Below are 14,462 nucleotides of genomic sequence, written 5' to 3' on the forward strand. Positions count from 1 at the left end.
ATTGTGGGGAGGACAGGAACCAATCAAATGAAATGAAAGGGAGGCCTGCTTTTGTGAGCGTGTGTCTACAGGGAAACAGAGCATTTGTATACCACTGCTACATGGTCTTCAGATTTTTTGGGGGGGTGGGAGGGCTAGAGAGGGACTGAGGATGAAGGTAGTTACTTTGCCTGGTCTTGATTCTGGCATCCTTTTTCACCATCTCCTCCATAAGTAATCCCATCTTGATTGCTTCCACTGTGCACCCTCATAAGGAACAGACAGACTCCTGCCCTTATAAAGGGGAGGGAGTGTGACCGAGTGGATTGGGCACTGGACTGGCACTCGGGAGAACTGGGTTGTATTCATGGATCTGTCAGTAGCTTGCTGGGTGATCTTGGGCAAGTCACTTCACCTCTCTGTGCTTCAGTTTCCCCATCTGTAAAGTGGGGATAATGAGAATGTCCTCCATTGAGTTTGCTTGGAGAGTCCTTGATCCAATATCTGAGAAGAACATTAAGGATGCTGTGATGGGGCTTACAGACCATTGAGAGGGAAGAAAACAAAGTAAGAGAAGATCCAGCTGTGGGCAGAAGGATGGACACAAGGAGGAAGGGTAGTGTAGATACCAATCTAATAGGTGATACTGGTGGTAGAATGTCTGTGCCTAACCCAATAAAGAATGTCAGTGAAGCCAAACGGCAAAAATTAAGATGTCTGTACACTAATGCGAGGAGCCTAGGTAGCAAAATGGAAGAACTAGAGCTACTGATGCAGGAAGTGAAACTGGATATTATAGGGACAACAGAAACATGGTGGAATAGCAGTCATGACTGGAGTACAGGTATTGAAGGCTACGTGCTGTTTAGGAAAGACAGAAATAAAGGCAAAGGTGGTGGGATTCAGGGAGGGTCCTGCTGCCGCTGCTGCTCTACTCTGAGTCTCCCCAGGGCAGCGCGGCATTTCCCCGCATTTCCACCTCTTCTCCCACAACCCTCCTGATACCCCCTCTCCTCCTCCACCCTCCTCCGGGAGTACATCACACCCTGCTTCTCTGCCAGTGTAGAGCCCCCAAGCACCCCCACACCTGCTTCTCTGCCTGAACCCTCTTCATTAGATCCTCATCCCTTTCCGGGTACAAGGTTTGAGGGTTAGTCCCTATGCCTTCCATGTGCATTTGGAGCACTAAAGATGGGGTTGTGGGGGACGGGGGAGAGGGGTGTTGAGATTTATACTAAAGTGAAATAAAAATAAGAGAAATGGTTTGATCCCCACTGCAAGATTAAACGGGGATTGCTGTGGTGAACGAGGAGGTCAGGTTTTGAGGGGGGACCCCAGGCTGGGGTGGCAGGGGGTGCAGGTGGTGAGGGGGAAGAGAGCCCACGGCTGGGGCGGCAGGGGGTGTGGGATGGCACTGGTGGTGGGGGACAGCCCAGGGCTGGGGTGGAGGGCAACTAAAACTTTTTTTCCTTGGGGTGGCAAAAAACTAGAGCCGGCCCTGACTGGAGCAAATTTAGCCACCTATTGGACTGCTTACATGTATGGGTCCAGATATTGAAATGTATTTAGGTTCCTAACATCTATTGATTTCCATGTGAGTTAGGAGCCTAAATACCTCTGAGGATCTTGACCATAGTCCTTTCCAGCAAAGGAAGAGAGTTAATGTAATTACAGCACTTCCCTGGTCAGCAGCAGCGTATGTGATGTCATAGTCACATTGATGTCATAATAGTGCTTCCATAATCTTAACTGACTCTCCTGGACACAACAGACTGAGAGGCCAACTGCCTATCAGTACTGGACCTCTTTGGAGAAAGGATTGTCTGGAGGAAGTGTTGAGGAAAGATTCAAACATGAATACATTTGTGACTGAGCAGGAGGTAACCGACAGAGGTAAGGGTCAGCACTGTATTTTCTAGATCCAGTCTATATTCACACACACATTCAGAAAGCCTAGGCATACAGATAGATTAGTTGTAATGTTCTCCATTTCTATGTCCAGAACCTCAGCTGCTGTAAACCAGTGTCGCTCTGTTGACTTCCTTGTAGCTGTGTTGATTTACACCACTTGAGGAGCTGTCCTACAGCCTCTGGACCTGGAAACTTTCCGGACAATCTGAGTTTCTATTGAATGTTATGGGGGAGGTCTCCCTTCTTTTCTCCCAGTTTTATGTTTCTGATGAGTCCTCATTTTGTGTCTTCTGCATCCACGGAGCCAACATCAGAGATGGGGGAAATTAGAAGAAAAAATGCAGCACGACTTCTCCTCTAGCTGTCTAAATGAAGCTCTGCTAATATCTTAAATGCAGGATAACAAAGCATGGGGTCACGTTTCTTAGCAACACTACTGCTCCTAATCCCCCACACTATCACTACTGCAGCTAAATGGGCAGTGTAGGTTACAGTTAGGATTCAATTTGTATCTGGGTGTTAGAACTGAAGGATGCAATCTGCATAAAGGATGGGCAATCACCTAACCTCAAGCAGTCTTTCCTGGGAAGGGGAAATCTTGTTAATTCCTCCTTCATGCTTTGGAATGCTGTTACAGTGGAGACAGACAAATATGGCATTTCACATTTCTTGTTCAATATTAAGTCTCCTGGAGAATTTCTGCCCACAGCTAAGAGATCCATGTGCTTGGGGCAGCACTTTCCAAGGGGCGGCGCTCCAGCCCCATCCCCTTTCTTTTTTGCGTGGGGCACAAAAAGCCGGGAGCCAGCCCTGAACCAAGATGTTCCCTGTCAGCTGAGGCTTTCAGGCTGAGCTGGAACTGACGGTGGAAGTGGACGGCGGAAGCATGTCACTAAGAGAACCAGGCAGAGGAAAAGAGGGGCCAGTGAAGGAGAAGTAGAGCTCAGGAACAGGTTTGCAGAGTTGGAAAATGAAGAAGGGGCACAGCAGGTGCTCGCTGAAGGTGAGAGGGCAAGGAAGAAGAGAAGAGCAGCTAGTCCTACAGGAAGAGGGGAAGAGTCAATGGAGACCACACCAAATATGAGCCCCAGGAGGATACGGGATGGGTTGTGGAGGATTGCAAGGGTGAATAGGAATCGAGAGGACTTGCAGCCAGTGGGAGCAGGGGATAGACCAGAGAATCACACTGTCACCAGGAAAAGGCAGGTCTACGTGACTGGAGACTCCTTACTGAGAAGAATAGACAGGCCTGTAACTAGAGCTGATGCGGAGGAGAACAGAAGGGTGTGCTGTCTGCCGGATGCTAAGATACGGGATGTGGACCTGAGGCTGAAAAGGATCCTAACGGGAGCAGGAAACAATCTGTTGATTGTCCTTCATGTGGGAACGAATAATATGGCTAGATTCTCGCTGGAACATATCAAGGGAGACTATGCCAGACTAGGGAAGACGCTTAAGGAAATCGAGGTTCAGGTGATCTTCAGTGGGATTCTGCCTGTTCCTAGAGAAGGGCAACAAAGGTGTCACAGGTTCCTCTGGGCTATATAAATCTGATTACCCTGTAAAGTATTTTCCATCCTGATTTTACAGAGATAATTTTTACCTTTCTTTCTTTAATTAAATGCTTTCTTTTTAAGAACCTGATGGATTTTTTCCTTGTGTTAAGATCCAAGGGGATTGGATCTGGACTCACCAGGAATTGGTGGGGGAAGGGAGGGGGGATGGTTAAATTCTCCTTGTGTTAAGATCCAAGGGGTTGGATCGGTGTTCACCAGGAACTTGGTGAAAAAGCCTCTCAAGGCTGCCCAGGGAGGGGAAGGTTTTGGGGGGACAGAAAGTGATCCAGACACTGAAATTTCTGGATGGTGGCAGTGTTACCAGATCTAAGCTAGTAATTAATCTTAGAAGTGTCCATGCAGGTCCCCATATCTGTACCCTAAAGTTCAGAGTGGGGGAGGAATCTTGACAGTGTTCCCCTTCCCAGCTCTGACGCCACAGAGCCTTGCCTGTGTCCCTGTTCTTGTTCCCATCCCCTGTTCCCATTCCCCCTTTAGCAAGACATGATTTTAATTCCCCCATCCCCGGTCCCTGTTCCCATTCCCCCCCTCCCACTTCTTGACTGACTGCAGACTATATAGTAAAACTTGAATTCTGCTTAGCTATACCTTAACCAATCATTTTACCGAAATTTAACTAACCAATCCTAACATATTGTAACATGGTTATTTAACCAATTATATCCCACCACCTTCATTGGTTTACACCCAACAAAATTAATTATACAGCAGACAGAAACAATCACAGAACCAGACAGAGACCATGCAAATAAACATACGAAACAATACAGAAGTGAGGATTTCACAACTACATCTATACAGACATGAGGGTTTTCCAGCTGTGTCTATTGATAAAGTGAGTTCTTGCCAGACAGGATGCTATCAAACTAAGTTTCCTTTTACATCTTCTAGGCTTTTCCCTTTCTCTGGAGGTGGGAGGAATATCAGGACAGGATTGTATTCCTAACATCCCAATAGCATCTTATTTCAATGTGACTACTTTGGAATGTGAGGATGTCACCATACACTTCCCAGCTTATGGCTTCCTAAGTACATCTTAGCTGAAGGCCTTAGCCTGTCACAGTAAGAGAAGGCCATTCCACAGACAGTGATTTTGATTCTTTCTTTTATACCTCTATAACTAGCTAAGTGATAAGATTACACCTAAATTCTTAAAGTATAGGCCTTTGCAGACAGGCCTGAATATCTATATCCTAACATAGCTCAGTGGTTTGAGCATTGGCTTGCTAAACTCAAAGTTGTGAACTCAATCCTTGAGGGGGGCATTTAGGGACCTGGGGAAAAAAATCTGTCTGAGTATTGGTCCTGCTTTGAGCAGGGGGTTGGACTAGATGACCTCCTGAGGTCCCTTCCAACCCGGCTATTCTATGATAATCAGAGCGCCTCAGGCTCAGCTAAAAGGAGCTGCAGGGCCTTAGCAGGTCAGTTCCAGGCAGGGGGTTCAGGGGATATCCAGAGTTTGATTCTGGCAGCATTTGCTTAAGGTGGGTTTGCAGGAAGAGAGTTCCTAATAACTTTCATCCTGAGGGTGGGGGTGAAGCTAAAAGTGGCCGGTCGGAAGAAGCAACAATGAACTGAAATCAAGCAGAGCCTAGCTAGTTTATAGGGTCCATGGTTTGGAACCCAGAGTTATGGGCAGGCACAGGTTCCCCTACAATCTATTGTGGCATGAGCCCCATGAAGGGGACAATGCTTATGGAGAGCTTGGACAAAGGGCAGAATTTCAAGGACCCAGAGTTGGGGCTGGAGACCCTAGTGAGAGCAATGGGACTGTTCTTGAAGGGGTTCATTTGGCCTTTGGGACTCAGGCAGAGGCTTGAGCCACAGAAGACTCACTGAGGTCAGCTGGCTGGCAGGGTGCACCAGGGGTGAGAAAAGGATGGTGGTACCAGACCCAGCCATTAAGAGGCTCTCAAGAGGTGAGTCGATCCCTATTATAGTGGCCAAAAGGAAAGTGGCATGGTTTGAAGACATTTCTTATTTGTGTGGAATGATAAAGTTACAGTGTGTTATGTGCCAAGTATCAGAGGGGTAGCCATATTAGGCTGTATCCACAAGCCTGTTGTTTTTTGTGTATTCCATGTCTGCTCAAATTCTATTCCCAATCTTAAGGATCATATTGGGGCTAATGGGCATGTTGATTTTATTTCAGCTAATGACTGATCCCATGCTCAGGGAGAAGAAGTTCCTTAAGAGTGTCTTACGCATCTTGGAAGAAAGGTCACAGGACAGGAACAGCATTGTCCGTCAGATGGCTGTAAGAGGCCTGGGAAATATAGTCAGTGGGGCGCCTGAGAAGGTAAGAGAGATTACTGAACAGAATGCAGCATAACTAGAGAAACCAGGGGAAATAGTTGTGTGCAGCCTCTGTAAACTCTCAACAATGCACTAGGCCAAATTCTGCTCTCTCCCATACCCTAGTCACCTCTTTGCAGTCAATACAGGGCAAGCTGGATCCTTTCGTAAACTGGGCATAAGTAAACAATGTGCACTTTAATAGAACCATATGTAAATGTATACATCTAGGAAGAAAAAATGCAGGCCATACTTACAGGATGGGAGACTCTATCCCAGGAAGCAATGATGTTGCAAAAAACTTGAGTCATGGCAGATAATCAGTTGAACATAAGCTCCCAATGCCAAGTTGTGGCCAAAAGGGCTGAAATGATCCTTGGAGGCATAAACAGAAGAATCTTGAATAAGAATAAAGAAGTTATTTTCCCTCTGAATACGGCACTCATGTGAGCACTGCTGGAATACTGTGTCCAGATCAGGTGTCCACAATTCAAGAAGGATGCTGATCAATTAGAGAGGATGCAGAGAAGAGTCACTAGAATTATCAAAGGATTGGAAAATATACCTTTAGTGATAGAGTCAAGGAGTTCAATCTATTTAGCTTTACAAAGAGAAGGTTAAGGAGTGACTTGAGGACAGTCTATAACTACTCACATGGGGAACACATTTTGATAATGGGTTCTTCACTTTAGCAAAGAAAGGTATAACGAGATTCAATAGGGAAAAATGAAGCTAGACTCATTCAGACTGGTAATAAGGCATCCATTTTTAATGGTAATTTTAATTAACCATTGGAACAATTTGCCAAAGGTTGTGGTGGATTCTCTGTTACTAGCAATTTTAAAATGAAGATTGGATGTTTTTCTAAAAGATACACTCTAGTTCAAACCGAGACTATTTTGGGGAAGTTCTGTGTTATGCGGGAGGTCAGACCGGATAATCACTATGGTCCCTTTTGGCTTTGGAATCTAAGCAACTAGAAATCTAATAATAAGATTATCCACGTGTATTATGGCACCGAGTTTGGCTCATTGTAGCTAGTACCTGGTCTGAAATATAGCTATAGGTCTCTGGGGTGAGAGGGGGTTGATGAAATTCCCACAGCTTCATAACTGCTAAAGAAAACTTCTTAGAAGTGTGATCAGTGATAAGTATTCTTTAATGTCGTATGTTTGTACAGGTGAAAAAGCACAAGAAGTTTCTTCTGGACATACTGATCGGGGCCTTACATTACATTTTCAGTCCTGAAGTGATTGGTGAGAGCATGAAAGCACTGGCCAAAGTCCTGAAGGAGCTGAAAGAGAAGGACATCGGTTCTTCCTTCAGAGACCTCTCCCAACAGATCCGGACCTACTTTGATGATGTATGTGAACAGATCTCTCCAACCCCAGTTCAACCGCTCTTGATTAGACTCCATTTACAATGCGTAATGTGGACTCCCTGGGCATTGCTCATGTCAGAGTGAAGAGATTTTAAGCCCCAGGGAAGGGAGGTGTTTTACGGAGGAGGAGAACATTAGGAGGATGGGGATGACATCCCTGCTCTCACAGCCTCACCCTTCTGTTCTTCTTTATTGCCACTGAGAACCTCAAAGAAAGTCTGAATACTAGATTAGGTAGCTAGATAACCGTGAAAAGGGAGTTACAGAGTGCAATAGAGAGTGTTGGGCCTGCTCTATACCATTTTTATGTGAGAGGGTTGGAATAATAATTCTGTTTTGCAGAGAATTTTGAGATTTCAAATTTTGGATTTGTTCCTATTTGTGGGAACCCCTCTCCTCAAACTTCAAAACTCCTTGTGAAACAGAATTACTATTCTCAACCTAGCTCTGTTGGAAGCCTTGGCCCAGGGCAGTCTGCTCTCAGACTAACCCGGTGCTGGGAACCTGGGAAACTTTGGGAGCTAGAGGTGCCAGGGAGTTGCAAATTTGAGAGCCAGGTCTCCCAGGGTCCCAGAAGCTGAGAGCCTGGAAGCCCACAATCCCAGTCAGCCTGTCAGATTGGCTGCCAAGGATGGGTGCACTGGCAAGACACCAGGCAGGTTTCTAAGGACCCCTGCCTGGCTTCTGGAGGAATTTCATCAAAACTGAACTGTCTCTAAAATATTTTGTTGAATCAGCAAATTCAAACAAAGTTGGTTAATTAAAGTTTTTTCGACTAGCTGTAGTTGGAATCACTCTACTTTAGCGTAGAGGAGATGGCTGTGTGAAGTGATTGTCCCTTACTTACCAACTTGTGGGGCTTTCTTGGCTGTAGGAGGATGATGTTCTTTGTTCATTGGCCTTCATCCTATTTAGCATCCTGGCCCTGATGACAAAGAAAAAATGGAAGGCGTATTTTGCTGACCAGGTTCGAAAGAGCTGGGTCATACTTCTGCTGCACCTGCAAGACCCAGACCCCAAGGTTTCAATGGTAAGACCGACAGTGACTTATTTACTAAGCCAAAAGAATCTTCCTCCCAATGCCAGGGGAGCTCTGCTATTCCTGCCTGCTGTGGAGGCCCAAATTCTCCCCTCAGTTCATTGCCCTCCTGCTGAGTCAGTTCCAGCCAGATTGGTCCATGGCTGCCTCACCAGAATCCAGGATAGGTCATGGGTCTGACCCCGACCGGTCTCTGTTCCTGTCTGTCTCTGCACCCCAGACTCCTGCCTCCCCAGAACAGAGGAGAAACCACAACTGTGCCTGGTGAAGCAGTTTTCATCGGTATAGCTGTTCCCAAAAGACATTGGGTATGGCTACACTTGAGAGTTGCTTTCCAGCGCTGCAATTAGTAAGTGTCCACACTTGCAGGGCACATCCAGCGCTGCAACTCCCTGGCTGCAGCGCTGGCCGTACACCTGAGTCTGCATGGGGAATAAGCATTGCAGCGCTGGTTCTGCAGAGCTGGTCGTAAAGTGTGGCCACACACCAGCACTGTTATTGGCCTCCAGGGTATTAGGAGATATCCCAGAATGCTTTTAACTAAATTATTCCCTTTGTTTTGTTATGCAGCCTCTCTTTGTTCTGTTGTGAACGCAGCTCCGGGCTCCGGGAGCTGCTTATCTAAAACAAACACAGCTCCTGTTTGCTGTGATCAATCTGTGAACAATCAAATGAGATATCCCCCTCCCTGCGTGATTCACAGGGATTGAGTGTTTGCTTTTTTCTTGACCAGCAGCGAGAAAGGGAGTCGGCAGCTGCTTATCTGGTCTGCAGGCTTTTGCAGTTAAAGAGTAAGGGGTCGGAAAAAGTTTCTGATTTTGCAAGTCAGGAAGCCGATACACAGTGTTGGCTCCAAAAATCCACTCTCTCTCTCTCTGCCCCGCTCCCTGTCACACTACACTCCACCCCACCCCCTCTTTTGAAAAGCACGTTGCTGCCACTTGAACACTGGGATAGCTGCCCATAATGCATCACTCCCAACAGCGCTGCAAATGCTGCAAATGTGGCCACACTGCAGCGCTGGTAGCTGTGAGTGTGGCCACACACCAGCGCTGTCCCTGCACAGCTGGACGACCAGCGCTGTAACTCCCAGCGCTGCAACTCTCAAGTGTAGCCATACCCATTGATGCTACCTCCAGGTTTCAGTGGAAGCTCTCCCCTCTATTACTCATTCCTGCATGTTTTCTACCAGTCACATCCAGATGAATCCCTTTTTGTCCTGGAATAGATGAGCAGTCACGCAGATGAGTTCCCTTTGAATGAACACAGCACTCGGTAGGGAACAATTCAATGGTGTGATGCTCTTTTTCAGGAATGCAGAGCTACATTTCACCTCTGTTTCCCGTTTTTGGGACTGAAGAGACTCCAAAGTACAATTAATGAGCCCTTTGGTGGCACAGGAGTTAAAGCCTGAAAAGCTCCAGGTGGACATTTGCAGACACCTTGTGAGTGAGCTGCTAAACTGTATGAGATTATTGACTGGAATGGTTTGTGGTGGTGTGGAGGTGTGTGGGGGGGGATGTGTGATGGATAATGTAAATAACTGTAAGAGTGGGATATTTGACTGAGGGTGATGGGAAATGTAAATCTGCCCCAGAGTCCCATTTTTCCCACTTCTACCCAGCCACCTGTTCTTTCCCTTATTTACCTGTGGTTCATAAAAGTACATACTGGCAGTCAAAGGGCACTTCTAGCCAGAGAGAGCTCATGTGTCCCTGATTTCCTCTAGGTCAAAGAGAATGCAGAGCTGCTGGAGAACTTATACAAAAACACCATCATGTACTTCTATAGCAGCTGGGAAGAGATCCGGGCAGTTGCCGCCAAGTTAGCTGGTGAGAGATGGTGCCCAGTGTCCCTTTTGGTATTCCTATTGAGGGAGACAGAAAAAATCCCACTGTGCCATTAATGTCTCTGTGCCTCAGCTTCCCATCTATAGATGGAGATGTTAATGTCCCTACCTCTTCAGGGTGGTGGTAGGAGGAATTCATTAGTTGCTATAAAGTGCTTTGAGATTGTTGCAGGGAAAGCACGGTGCAGCCATTTAGTAGTAGCGGCTGGGACACCGTCACGTAGGGCATGGTTACACTTTGAGCTGGGGGTATAATTCCCAGCTTGATGAGACATCCCCAGACCAGCGCTGTGTGCTAAAAATAGTGTGACAGATCCAAACCAGTGGGGTACAGGAGTCTGGTAAGGGCAAATATACTGGTCACTGGATGAGTAGTTTTCTGTTCCCTGAGTGACCAGAGCAGGGGCTGCACTAGAGTAATCAGGAACCTGCTAGAACCAATTAAGGCAGACAGGCTGATTAGATCACCTGCAGCCAATCAAGGCAGGCTAATCAGGGCACCTGGGTTTAAAAAGGAGCTCACTCCAGTCAGGTGAGGAGGAGCCAGAGGAGAAGAAGTGCGTGTGAGGAGCTGGGAGCAAGAGGTACAAGGAGCTGAGAGTGAGAGGGTGTGCTGCTGGAGGACTAAGGAGTACAAGCGTTATCAGACACCAGGAGGAAGGTCCTGTGGTGAGGATAAAGAAGGTGTTTGGAGGAGGCCATGGAGAAGTAGCCCGGGGAGTTGTAGCTGTCATGCAGCTGTTACAGGAGGCACTATAGACAGCTGCAATCCACAGGGCCCTGGGCTGGAACCCAGAGTAGAGGGCAGGCCCGGGTTCCCCCCAAGCCTCCCAACTCCTGATCAGACACAGGAGAAGTTGACCCAGACTGTGGGGAAGATCACTGAGGTGAGCAAATCTGCCCATAAGCGCAGGACCCACAAAGGTAGAGGAGGAACTTTGTCACAATAGAGAGTAGCTGCGATGGCAGGAGCAGCAGGAGGTTCAACCACCCCAAGTACAATCCCATCCAAACCCCAAAGTCTAGTCTCAAGGTGGCTGCTCCTCCCACTGCTTGTGCTGCCTTAGCCACATACTAATTGTAGCATGCCAGCGCTGTCAGAGCTAGTGTGGGCCCATCCCACTGACCTGGGAGTGATACCCCAAGCTCAAAGTGCAGACCTAGCCAGTGTTGTTCAGTGCTCCTCACTGCGACTTCATCACTGGGAGGCATGCAGCCCACCTCCCCATAGCGCCTGCTGTTTCACCTTCCTGGCCACAGCACCTTGTCAAGGAAGCATTAGGTTCCTCCTCTTTGGCCCTGTGGCCTCTTCTCCCTAGCACACCCATGTGAGACAGGCAGGCATTGTGGCTCACCTATCAGTCACCTTGTGAGATCCCTGCTTAGAACTCGCTTATTCCTGGCCCCAGTCCTTTGCTCAGGCCACTAGACCAAGACACTATCTTAGTATGTCTCCAATAACTGACTGCAGTGGCAAGCGGAGCACAGACTGTTTCAAGAAAATGGGTTTTATGTAAACATTCTTTTTAAAAAATGTGTCTCTCATTCTCTTCAGTGTGGACTCTAAACTGCTCTAGCATCCTCTTGCCCACAGCTCACCCTTAGGCCCACAGTAGGAGACCCCAAAGACCTGTCTAGGGGCTGCTAATATCACTTTGCACTCAACAAGGGAAGGTTTTATTGTTATTGTTGTTATTTATTTGACATTGTGTCTTTAGGCATCATCCTGGAACACACAGACACTCAGCGTATGAAATGGCTGGACCTGGAACATCTGCTGATGTGTAAGTGATAAATACAGCTGAAGTCCTGCTCATTAGTGAGTTATAAAGGAATTTAGCTGACAAGAAGCAGTAACCGATACCACTGGTGCAAAGTGCATCAGCCACACATCAAAGGACAAATTCACTCTTGCCCTGTAGAAAATCCGTTTTAATTTCCCCTGAAGGAGGAAGCTGCAGTAGGTGTGATATGAGTCAGTGCATCTCCTGGTTGTCCTGGCAATGCCCCCTCCCCAGCCAGTGCTATCCACACGTTGGGCTTTATTGGCTCTCTGTGGACTCCCCAGGTGAGAAGAAGTTGTAGCCACTTTCTGCTACCCCAAATTTCCCACCAGCAATTTTCCTTCAAGTAGGTGCCCTGTATCATGCGCAAACCAGCTTGGACCTGGCCTCTGTTAAATTCCAGGTTTATCTGAGCTCAGGCAGCGGCTCCTGAACAGAGATGGAAAATACACTTAAAAGTGGAAACTATTGAAACAATGGACCTTCTTCCATTTACAGCAGAGTGGATGACTTTCTGGTAGAGTCAGGATCTCCCCCGAGTTGGGAGCATGGAAGGGACCCAATGGGGGAACCTAAAGCTTTGTTTGTATTGGAGAGCTGCTGTAGCGTGGTATCAGAGGTAATAAGTCTCCAGCTATTTCAGGCACAGGTGACTATATGAAAAGTGAGGCCTATTCATCTCTCATGTATTTTCCATCCCAATAGAAGGACTGAGCCCAGGGTCACATTTTTCCATGTGATCATTCTGCTCAGGTACTTCAAGGTTCTGTGATCACGCTTAGCTGTGATTTGACAGTCTGTTCACTAACATTTTGTTCTCTGTAATTTCAGCTCTCCAGGTCCTAGAGAAAGACCCAAGTCCCACTGTCCAGCTGGTGGCAACTGAGATCATAAGTGACATCTGTCCTGGCCGAGCGCTTGGCGAATGAAGCAGAACGGAGACAAACAGAACAAGGCACTCCAGTAGTATAAGGGCCCTACCATCAATCAAATGTTAACTCTACCCCTTGGCCCCGTAAGCCCTGCTCACCGGTCACCAGAAGACCCACCCCATGGGGTATTACTTCCAGGGTCAAGACAGACACATGATCGGAAGCAAGGTTTGTCATGTGACCCCTCTAAGAACTCCTCCCACTGTCCTCTACCAATCAGGATGGGTTTCACCCCCATAGGAACACCCCGAGAGGAGATTTGACCAACTGGGGGGAGTTCTGGGGCAGGGTGACCTGTCTGGAAGTGGTTTGTATGACCCCTCTAAGAACTCCTTCCACCGCCCTCTACCAACCAGGAGGGGTTTCAGCTGCTGGGGACCACCCCAAGAGGAGATTTGACCAATTGGGGGGAATTCTGGGGTGGGGTGACCAGTCCAGAAGTGGTTTGTGTGACCCCTCTAAGAACTCCTCCCACCACCCTTTACCAATCACAATGGGTTTTGGCTGCAGAGGACCGCCCCGAGAGGAGATTTGACCAAAATAGGGCAGGTTCTCGGACAGGGTGAACTGCTCAGAAGAGGGTCGTGTGACCCCTCTAAGAACTCCTTCCAATGACCTCTGCCAATCAGAGTGCAGCACCATCACCCCATAAGTCCCAGCGCAGGGCAGAGGAGGCCATCTCTTACCAAGAAGACGTGTTTTAGGAACTGTGGAAAGGCCGAGAGGAAGCATGGACTCCTTTACCACCCCCGTGAGAACTTCGGACTTTGTTTTAGCCCCGAGGACCTTTGGACTTGTGTGGAGAAAGCGCTTCAGATGTGACAGTTCCGAGAAGGGCCCTTTGACTCAACCGTTGAGGGATACGTCGGAACCCGACCATGAAACCCAAACCTCCATGAGGGACCCCGATGAGTGTGACAGCCTCTCATTGTCCACCCCCCTAAAGTTGGAAGGTGATCATGACTTGTGGGTGTCACCAGCGGACCAGGTGAACAGGAAAGACATCGCTCAGGTAAATGAATGGTTAAGAAGTGACGGGCGATCATGGGGAGTGTATTGGGCTTAGGATTGGACCTGGCATTACATAAATCTGAAAACAAGCAGGGGGTTGCTTACACTGTTTTTTGTCTGAAAATCTCTCAACAGCTCAATGATGCCCTTCTAGAGGCCTTTGAGAACCTACACATCGGTAGCCCTGTGGAAGTAACTATATCGTGCATCAGCTGTTTTTGCTCCTGTCTGAGACACAGATCTCAAGAGGAAAATCCGGAAAAGGACAAAATAGAAGAATGAACCAGCTCAGACTCCCCCATGGTAGGGGTCATGGCGTCCATTTTTACAGGCGGCTGTAAAAGGTTGTGTTAAACCAGGTGATTAATTAAACTGATTTAAATGTATCAATATGAATGTGTCCCCCTCCATACTTCTGTTAGTAAAAGATGGTACCAGGAACAGTCATGTTCCACAGACGGCTCTGTTAAAGAAAATGTATTACACCCCCCAAAGAAGTTGGGAGCTTTGGCGGGGTGAATCCTTTTTCAAGTGACCAGAAAGCATAGTAAAAGTTTAAATAGAAGACAGATAACAGCTTGGCTTTCACACCAGGCGGCTTACACTTTACACAAACCGGCTCGAATACGTTTTAAAAGAAACAAGACCATTGTTTCAGATGTGGACGCACAATTGCAGGCAGATTTGGTAAATATGCAGCAGTT

At 47.5% G+C, this 14,462-nt stretch overlaps 1 long non-coding RNA gene across 2 annotated transcripts; it reads left to right on the forward strand.

Annotated features, from left to right (window-relative positions):
- The first annotated feature begins 1,744 nt into the window (after positions 1-1,744).
- On the forward strand, positions 1,745-13,933 carry LOC120391294. 2 transcript variants are annotated; one of them, XR_005591254.1, is made up of 9 exons: positions 1,745-1,872; positions 5,620-5,766; positions 6,943-7,125; positions 8,059-8,173; positions 9,495-9,627; positions 9,912-10,014; positions 11,750-11,815; positions 12,647-12,915; positions 13,524-13,933. It is a non-coding gene; the product is annotated as an uncharacterized LOC120391294 (long non-coding RNA). The 2 variants fall into 2 exon arrangements; XR_005591253.1 differs by having other exon boundaries at positions 12,647-13,933.
- Positions 13,934-14,462: the final 529 nt, after the last annotated feature.

The sequence above is a fragment of the Mauremys reevesii genome, linkage group 25 (assembly GCF_016161935.1).
Source record: "Mauremys reevesii isolate NIE-2019 linkage group 25, ASM1616193v1, whole genome shotgun sequence".
NCBI lineage: Eukaryota > Metazoa > Chordata > Testudines > Geoemydidae > Mauremys > Mauremys reevesii.